Source organism: Macrosteles quadrilineatus, unplaced genomic scaffold, assembly GCF_028750875.1.
Source record: "Macrosteles quadrilineatus isolate MER2022 unplaced genomic scaffold, UCM_ALF_1.0 Scaffold_2__2_contigs__length_208266976, whole genome shotgun sequence".
Classification (NCBI taxonomy): domain Eukaryota; kingdom Metazoa; phylum Arthropoda; class Insecta; order Hemiptera; family Cicadellidae; genus Macrosteles; species Macrosteles quadrilineatus.
In genome coordinates, this window is record NW_026542595.1 from 32,744,363 (window position 1) to 32,754,045 (window position 9,683).

Genomic DNA, 9,683 nt, shown 5'->3' on the forward strand with positions numbered 1-9,683 from the left:
ATACAAACTTCCTCTTTTATAAATATAGACTAGCTGGCCCGACAGACGTCGTCCTGTCCTATTGTGGTTTTATGTCACATGCTCGTTCATTTTCAAAATGAGCTCGTTCGCATGGCTCAATCACGTCCTGGTTGAAGTTCGTTCGCTACGCTCACTCACCTTTTGGTTGCAAATTAGCTGTTCTCGTAAATTAAAAAAAAATATAGTGCTGCACCCTGTTGGTAAACCTATTAACTTTTTAATGCTATTGAACATCACAGAATCAAATTGTTTAGCTGCACCAGCTGTTAAGATTCTTTTATTCCATTTAAATATGAGTACTCATAAGGTTAACATGGGAAACTCCAGAGCCACTGGGGCGGAGCCCTATTGACGGATCGGCACCAAACTTCACACAAACCATCCTTCAATAATGCTTAATAATGCCTAAAAGTTTCATTACAATCTGTCGAGCGGTTTCGGAGTCCATAAAGGAAAAACATACAAATATACAAACATACATTGGATTTTATACATATAGATGACAAAAACAATATAATAAAATGAATCCTTGATCACTCCGCTCAATTTTGTGGATGCATCTGCGAACGCCACCTAGTAATATTAGTATGAAGAATCATTATTCAAAATATAGCTTCATAGGACTAAATAAAAGCCAACGTGCAAACAGTTGAAAAAAGCTATTGGTAAAAATTTACTACTCAAAAAGAAAAAATCATGGCATAAACAAGGACAGGGACAAGGAAGGAGAATGAGTATACAGTATACGAAGAAGGAAGAAGGACCTTTCATTAGAATTACCAAAATATTTTAAACCTATTTGTAATTGTATCAATCAATGGATAATAAACTATTTCGTGGCTCCTATATAATCTTTAATCTTTCTTATCTAGGGCAGGCCTTACTTACGGATACAAAGAGAGGTGGACGTGAAAATAGAGGACTCGTCACTAAATGTACGATGAAGATACAAAATGGAATCTAAGTTTCCTTCCTATTGGCGATTGTGCGTTTTTCGTCAAATCATAGACTTAGAATAGAACAAGAGCCAAGCAACGAAGCAACTGGGGTATTTTCTGGATATAACATGCACAAGGGCCACAATGCTATTGAATTCAATTTCCGTACAAACCGCTGATAATGAAGAACATGCAGCTGAATTGCAGGTCTAGGTTTAATTAGGTAAGTTAAGACTGTTAACTTAAACCATTCAATTTAAAAACAGTCCTAGGCCTATCTTCAATGGCTAGGGCTCGAAGCATTTTTTAAACGATAACTTAAGTTTAGTTTCAGGTAGCCCACTCTATCCACAAACTAACTTAAGGACCTATAGGCCTAGCCCTATAATTACTTGAATTCTAAGCTACAGTACCGGTACCCTAGGCCTAGGTCACTCAAGATTAACAACTAATAAAAGCCAGTTGAGCAGAGCAATCAAATGTTTCATGGTTTTTAATTAACTCTAGATTGGTGTCTTCGGTCTGTCAGTCCAATGACGTAATATTTTTAAGTTCCTGCTCCCCCGCTAGGATTCAGGACAAGTGTCTCCTGCTACCATCCTGCCTCGTCTCAGTCTACCACCATACGCTGGGGCTTTGAGGTTACAGATCCGTCAAAACTGTGTAAGCATTTTTGGTAGGCCTATTGTTATTTCATTGTGTTTCACCCACCATTTTAATTTTGCAAAAAACAGTCTGGAAGTAGCATAAATTAATGAAGTCGTTTCATTATAACCTAACCTTTAATACCTAGAATCTAACCTCACATCAAAACACTTACAGACACGAATCTCCGTAAAACCCGACCTACCTTCCTCACATGCCTAAATAATAACTGATTATTTGGTTTCAAAACAAATTGATTTCATTCTGCATTAAGTCAAGTATAAACAGCTGTTTGCTCTCCTCCTCACCTAGTCCTCACTCCTCACTCAGTTCACATACGGACCCGTCCAGACCACGCCATATTACCTTCAGTACCGGTACCGCTCAATTATCCTTAGATTCGTAATCTTAACCTTCGTTTTACGGCCACTTAGGAATCTCTCCGACATAAACTGGTTGCATAGGCTATGTGGATTCAGCGTGAAAAAAAAAAAAACTGTAAGTAGACATCTAAAAATTACATCATATCCTAGTGTAGATACAGTAAATATTTGCCGATACTAACTGCCTCAAAGCGTTCCCTTACTCTGGACTGTTTGCCTCACTACTTCCTTCACCACTTCCTACGTCTTGGACCTGTTTCCCTCCCTTCCCATAACATTTCAGTATTGCAGTATACATTAATGTAACTGCCATTAAGTGTTCCCACACTCTGCACTGCTAACCTTTACTACTTCATTCACCACTTCCTACATTGTGGTCCTGTTTCCCTCCCTTCCCACAAGTATTGAAGATATACATTAATGTAACTGCCACAAACGGTTCCCACACTCCGCAATGCCAGCCTTTACTACTTCCTTCACAACTTCCTACTGTACGATACGTCGTCATCGTACTGTACGTTTTGGGGTCAGGGATGGGGCGTTGTAATAAATACACTTGTTACATTTTAAAAGGGCTCAGAGGGCCGCAAAGGGTATACGGTGTTGACGGGACTAATACATGGTGTGGACTGACGTGAGGAGAGGGGATTTAGGCTTGTTCGGAAAGGTGGTGTGATGGTGGCGTGATATGACGTCACGGGAAATAGCCATGAGCTGTTTTATTAGAAATATCGCCTGATTTTGCATATTGCCGACCTAAACAGAAATTGTGGTTACATGATGGTATGAGTGTCAAACTATTGTAACATTATGGTACAAATTATCAGAATATGGTACACCTACGTCGTGGACTTGTTTCCCCCCCCCTCCCATAAGCTTTTAGTATTAGCAAATTTCCCTATAGGCACAGAAAACGTACTACTATACCCAGAATGCCAACCGCATGGTAAAAAGCATTAAGCGGTTTGAGAGAGCTTTGCCTGTCAATCCGTAGGCAGCGCCACCAGCGTTGCCATGCAATAGCATAGCAACGCTGGTGGCGCTGCCTACGGATTGAAAGGCAAAGCTCTCTCAAACCGCTTAATGCTTTTTACCATGCGGTTGGCATTCTGGGTTATAGTAGTACGTTTTCTGTGCTATAGGGAAGTAGCTATTACCGTAGGTGGTACGGCAAGACCTATTTACTTTTTCATTTTGATGTCCCCAGAGGCAAAAAACACCATTCGCTTAAATTTTTATATACCGGTATGTATATATAGGCTAGATAGATGTAATATATAAATATGCATTATTAAAAACTAAGTACCCTTTTTTTGAAATTCATTTTATTTAACAACAACTGGTTTTGACAATTATGTCAAAGTCATTTTGTTTTTATATCTAACAAATACAATAAACATTTTATCTAAATAATAAATAAAATCATATGATTTCATAGAACGCGATAAACTTGAGTAATTTTTGTCGATTTTGATGAAATTTGGTTTAAGGGTGTAAGGCGGGATAAACTTGAATGAGTTCGCGAACTAGCATGATCGGACCATGGGAACGGGGTTTTATGGGGTAAAAATTGGTTTTTCTCATTTTTGACCCTCAAAACACAAAATTTCCCAATTTATCTCTAGACCTTATTAAAGAGCTTATAAAAACAAATAATTTAGTATATCAAAGTGTTTTTGTATGGTTATTGGTAACGGAGAAAATACAAAAATTATTACCGTACCTATAAATTTGAAATTCCCATGTTATTCTTATGGAGAATATTGAAAATGTTGTAGTTTGCTTGTTAATGGATATAGTTTGATCAAACTTGGCAAATTTATTTATTTTATACTAAGCCATTAATAATGTACTAAAAACTTTAGTAATAAAAACTTCAAGTATATTGCAAAATTGCAAGTTTAGGCGGTAATACATGGGAAAATTTTTTTAAAGATCATTGGGAGAGGGGGGCCCGGCAAAAAAACTTGCGGGGGGGGACCGCGGGTTCTTATCGCCGCCACTGAATCTTACTTGGTTTGGATTTGCTTTCAAAACGTGATCGGGAATGGTTGCGGTATTTGTAAACAACATTCAATGTAAACATATCAGTGACAGCTAGAAGAAATAATCTTGATTCGAACAGCTGTTCGTTATTTCATAGATGATTATGTGATAAAAATTGGGAAAACTTTACAAAACCAAGGATTATCACACAAAATTGGGTTTTTAAACGTCCGTCATTTTATTTACAAAGTAGTGACGCCATATTTTAATGGCTAAAGGCAATCTCCCCAATCCAGTGAATACATTAAAATGATTTGGAACTTGATAGGTAGCCTACTCTCGTTTTTCAGGAGAAGACTGCGTAAAATGGCTCTTGGGCCGTGACAGACCGGAAGACAGACAGACAGAAATTTAGATGAGACTTGTTTCGGTTTCTTTAATGTATAAAACGTAAAAATAACCTAAAAGTTTATGATTCTGAGCAATGTACAGACAAAACTCTAATTTTATTTATATAGATAGATGAATGGAGATGAGTGTAGGATGAGTGGCACAATCTTGTAGTCTTATTAGTGAATAAGGCCGAGATATTCCTTAGACACAGCTGTTAATTAGGGGCCTAATAAATAAATTTATTAAACGTTTCCCACGCTCCGCACTTCACAGTGGCACAGTGGAATTGCATACACAGTGCTTGAATTGAGGTAATGTTCAATGCAGTAAATAAATTGACAGTAAAATTAATATTTTTCTGCAATAAATCTATTGATATTTACTCCCAGTTTTACAGAGTAATTTAAATTTAATCAATATTAATACTATAGAAACAATCTTCAATCTCTACTGTGAGCTTATCAACTTGCATGTATTATGCACTGATTAACAAAGGATAATGTGTGCAGTAGATCAATCTTAAATCCTCTTGAATAGTAAAAATAAATAAGAATATGCTTCTTCAGGAAATAAAATAAAATGTAAAATCTTCAATATAAATAGTAGGTATCTTGAGGATATAAGTTTCACAGAAAATTCAAGTTATACTCAGTAATTTTTAAAGAGTCAATTTTCAATTTCAATCTTCATAAGTGTGCACAATTTAAATGAAATGGCAGGAAAAATCACTTCAATAAATTTCACTTATTAATAAATGTCAACATAACCTCATTGTTTAAAAATGTAAACAAAGGGGAAAAATGGGAAGAATAGGGATAATTTTAGATGCAGGGATATTTTTAGATCCTAAGGGATAATCAGGGATTTTTATTGGAGCGGGGATTTTTCTAAAACGTACGGGATATGTGGGAAAAGTAGGGATATTGATAGTTTGTGCACCAGTGATTGGCATCCCTGTTGGAAATACCGGCAAATTCACGACACTTCTTATCTTGAATGAAAATTCCTGTTCGAGATTGAAATGTCAGCAATAGCTTGACTTTTTGGATGATAAAAGGAAAACTGAATTTCAGTTAAAATTAATTGATTGAATAACAATATCCATAGCAAAATAGTTTATAATCTGGCTCGAAGGACCAAATGTGTTGTGGATTGTTTGAGAATTGAATTAGCTATGTAATTTAATTAGTGGACTGTATTATATTATGACGTTGGAATAAATTGAGCAGTTAAATTGACACATCTGAAACTTGAAAGAAAATAATTAATAAAGTCTTATCTAATAGTAAAATTAAAGTATCACTCACGACCGAACCTTTCTTCTATGTACGAAGCGTGGTCGGTGGCCTGGAGTGTGGAGTGTAGAATTCTCAGGGGCCCCTTGGTCCAGCGGAGATCATCCTGCCGTAGTGGATAACGCCGTTTACGGACACAAAGAGAATCCCGGAGGCGAGACACGATATTTATTGAGTTTAAAACTGATCACGGTTTAAAGAAAGTTCAAGGCACAAACTGGTGCGTGATAAGCGGTAGGTAGCGGGCGGGAATGTAAGTTGACATTGACATGAAGAAAGATAAGAGGGAAAAGGAGTAGGTAATGCTACGTCACTGGCAGGATTGCCAACTAGGAAAAGAGGAATAACTAGCAATGAGTCTGTGTTTATGCATGTATGCCAAAATGGGCTGAACCTAAATTAAATACACAACAATTGTAATGTAACTGGAATGTAGGCCTTCTACCAATATTAGGACGATTTAGAGACGTCATTTTAATACCGGCCTAATAAAACATAGGCCTACGAAAAATGTAAAAACTAAAATGTAAAACACCTTTAAAAGACTAAAATGAACTGCGACAAGGCAACACGTCATGGGCTGAGGCAGCTGTGGTAGATGCCGCTTTGTCACATCGCCGGTGTAGTGCTATCAAATACAAACATGTTTGTATCTTGAAGTGCTTGTAGCACGACCGACAAGCACGACGCCGCTCTTGCTGCTCAGCTAGGTCACTCCTATTACTTACCATGTGTTTGGATCTCTCGGTCGCGTCACTCTTGACGTCCAGCTAGGACGGGGCCTTAGCCTCCCTGAAGCAGCAAACCTAGGTACAGAACTCGTTAAACAAATGTTATTAGAATAGATTTTATTGAAAATCAAATCAGGTAAATAGTCTGCAGGTTTGCTGCAGTGGGAGTGTTTTATAACAATTTTGAGCATATACCACAGTTCAAGAATATTATAAACACTAATCAGTTTTAGCTTTGATTTGACTTCTGCTGTCACTCAATCAAGGTCAGACAAACCGGCAACACACTTAACTTCGTCACTCATCCATGGTTGAACCAACTAGTCCTCTATGGGAACTTATATAAGATGACTGAATCTATGCATAGGACATTTGCAGGGAGTGATTCATTGAAGCTGTTTTCAGAAAGATGAAAGTACGGTAGTGATAGTGATGAATACTGCCTACACTTGGTAAAATACAAGTTTTACTATAAGTAAAGTAAGTTAATACAAACCCAAGTTGTTCCAACCGGCACGTGAGTCCTTCCGAATAAAGGGGTCTGAAGTAGGAGAGCAACTAAACTTGTTAACCATCTCTGTTGAAGCTAATTTTAAAATTCCAGATTCAAATAGAGGGTTGTGTCTCATTGTTTGTTATGTAACATTTTGTCTGTCCAATTGAATTTTCTTTTAAACACACAATTATTAAGCTTCTTATAATTGTGGTTTTTGTTTTTTTACAGCATAAACTACTTATTACTTAACCAAAAATGAGTCAAGAAGAAGATAAATCTGAGAATAGTGAATTTAAAACATTGAAACCCTACTGGAATTGTCCCCTTTGTACATTTGAAAACAAAGCAGAATCCTTCAAATGTAAGATGTGTCATGTAAGACGTGGAAGTTCCAGTAGACAATCCAGCATCAACCCAGTACTGGCTACTCAGCAATATAGACCTACGAGTCATCAGAATCATAAGAAACACCATCTAAGCAAACAAAAGGATCCATCAAATAAAAATAAAAACAAACAAAATGTCAAGGTGGGTCGGTTAGGAAAACGAAGCAAACAAGCACATACAGCTAAAATTAGCAATATAGACCGTAAATCTGGACGTTCCTTAGCTATTACGGTCAATAATGTTACTGTCACTTTTACTGAATATAAACTCAAACCAAAAAAGACAAATAATGTAAATAAGAAAAGTAAGAGTTCTGTGTTTTTACCTCAGTGTTTGGTTCCTAGTGAAATAGACTCGAGTTCTAAAAGCTCTTTTACTTCACAGTCAGAATCCTTGCAAAGTTATACTGATGTGGTATCAAATGACAAAACTGAGTCAAATGGTATTGATCAGTAACAACTGATTCAGTGCGTTGCTCAGGTAATATGTTTGATCTCAGGAAATAAACTCGTTTCAATATTAGGGATCTGGAGAACAAACCGTATACTGTAATGTATTGATCCAAGTTTTCTTTGTATACCTTATTTGTTTCGTTAATGTTTGTTTACTAATTGGTAAATTAATTTTAAAGAGGAAATGGAGATTTTTGTCTGAAGAAACCAGCAGCTGTTAACGGTCTACAAACGTATTGAGTTATTGAATATTAAATGATTTTATAATAATTAGACCTCTGAAAAATGCATATTCTTAATTATTTAGCATCAAATAAATGTTTTACATATAGATAGTTCACAATATACATATTTATTATCTAGTAAAAGTTTCACTGAATAGTTTAAGTAACTCACAAGGTTTATTAAATTTCTACATTAGCACTACTACATACAGTGTTAATCAGGAAGTTATTTGATAACTAATTGTTTCAGGAATTTTTGCCATTAGAAGTTCAAAAAATACAAAAGTTACAATATCCTCTAACCGCTTGATAAAAAATTGGAAAAATTCAAATTTTGAAAAATATGGTAATAAACTAAAAATAAGTAAGTAAATTTTTAATACCTAACAAAATAATTGTGTTTTCGGATTTTTTGGATCACATAATGCTGAATTAGGTAAATTAAGGATTGTGTAAATCAAGGACTACCTGTATTTGAACTTAATTTAGAATTAAAGTTACACTGAAAATGGTTATTTTGAGCTTTTTATACCTGCAAATAAACAACTCAGGATTTTATGGTTTAGAAAGTATAACTGAGTATCCGTTTGTATTCATAAGACTATAAAACCATAAAAATATATTTTTTTTATCTGTTGGTTTGGAACATAATTATTTTTTATTATTATTATAAGGTCACATTTGAAGTAGATTACAAATTTAGGGGACATTCCGTGTGCACCATGTAGCACAGGTGTTGTGAGATAATCCTGATATTGATATTACATAATGCAGGCTAAGTCAACTGTCCACGTGACTCTCTTGTGAAGGCACTAAGTACATTTGACTAGATTTGTACAAACTTATTTGGGGATTAGTTTAAATGGGTAGGCCTACAGTAGCAAAGACAGCCACATTGCCATTTGAAGTACATGACTTGTGGGCCATGAACCGGCTTATGGCTACTGTATGTGTAATGTGGAATCAGTTTTGTTTAAGAATCATGATTGAGTGATGCAAGTATGATTAATTATTGTTTTCTCCAAAAAGTTAGGTCAAGTGTTATGCTGATTTTCTGTTAGCTACCCTTATTATGCCAAAACTAGTTACTGAAGGTTAATATTTTGAAAAATATTAAGTGAGTAAATTTGTATAAATTATACATTACATTTGTTGGATACATTTCAAATAAACAGGTAAATTTTAAAATGTCTGAACACTTTTTAGCAAACATTTCCTCACTTCTGTCATACTGAACAGGTGCTAGGGTTCTAGATGTTGCTATACATTTTAGTTTAGAAGTATTGTATGCTGGTGTAAGTAACTTACTTTATGTACTGTTTTCTTGCAAAAGCATTTAAATAATGTTTGTTGTAAATATTTTAAAAGGGTATATATGTGCAATCCAGTTATATTCCTAAATCTGTAATACAAATTTGCATAGAGAGATAATGTTTCATGTACCTGTTTTCTGTGTAACATAATATAATGCTATACGTGGTAATTATTGTGTTAAATATACATAGAAGTGATCGTGTTTTACTCACTTTGTCCTTATGCTCTTTTATGTGAACATTAAATTTGGAATAATTATTTTGACTGATTTATGGTAGTTGTTAAGATTTTTGTTACATATATGTATAGTTTTATTAGTTTTATTTTTTTGTTATTTTAAATACAGTAGACTCCCTCTTATCCGGACACATTTTAACCGGACATCGGTTTAACCGGACCACACTCGGCGGAAATGATA

At 35.3% G+C, this 9,683-nt stretch overlaps 1 long non-coding RNA gene across 1 annotated transcript; it reads left to right on the forward strand.

The window, feature by feature from the left end:
• The first annotated feature begins 739 nt into the window (after positions 1–739).
• LOC128987107 (uncharacterized) lies at positions 740–9,463 on the forward strand. Its single transcript, XR_008490192.1, has 2 exons — positions 740–1,182; positions 7,117–9,463. It is a non-coding gene; the product is annotated as an uncharacterized LOC128987107 (long non-coding RNA).
• The last annotated feature ends 220 nt before the right edge of the window (positions 9,464–9,683 follow it).